The 334-nt window shown below is 38.9% G+C and overlaps 1 pseudogene; it reads right to left on the bottom strand.

Annotated features, from left to right (window-relative positions):
* The window catches only part of LOC107749256 (complement C3-like), a 50,751-nt pseudogene that overhangs the window by 42,406 nt on the left and 8,011 nt on the right, over positions 1-334 (bottom strand).

Here is a 334-nt window from a genome sequence, read left to right as displayed (position 1 = left end):
TACATCAACTCAAATACGGTTATCTAATAAGCATGTGTCCTATTTTGTGTACTAAACTCCTGAAACATTAGTGTCTTTTTGAAACATTGGTGTCTCTTTGTATATGATATGATGATAGTTTTCTCAAAATAAGGAAACTGCTCATGAAGTGACTCAGAGCAGATCTGGAGATTATGTTTATGTGTTCATGTACTCCTATATTGAGGTGGCAGAGGCTGAAAACACCGCGAGCTTCAGTAGGCCTATGTGTAATAAATGAAACTGCATGTCTGCGCCATTAATTTCCACGAGGGGTGGACTGGGAAAAAAATTTCAGGCCGGGAAATCTCACACT

This window comes from Sinocyclocheilus rhinocerous, unplaced genomic scaffold, assembly GCF_001515625.1.
Source record: "Sinocyclocheilus rhinocerous isolate Xijiao unplaced genomic scaffold, SAMN03320098_v1.1 scaffold1341, whole genome shotgun sequence".
NCBI classification, from domain to species: Eukaryota; Metazoa; Chordata; class Actinopteri; order Cypriniformes; family Cyprinidae; genus Sinocyclocheilus; species Sinocyclocheilus rhinocerous.
Note: the sequence above shows the minus strand (reverse complement) of the source record. Positions and strands in the feature narration are given on the sequence as shown.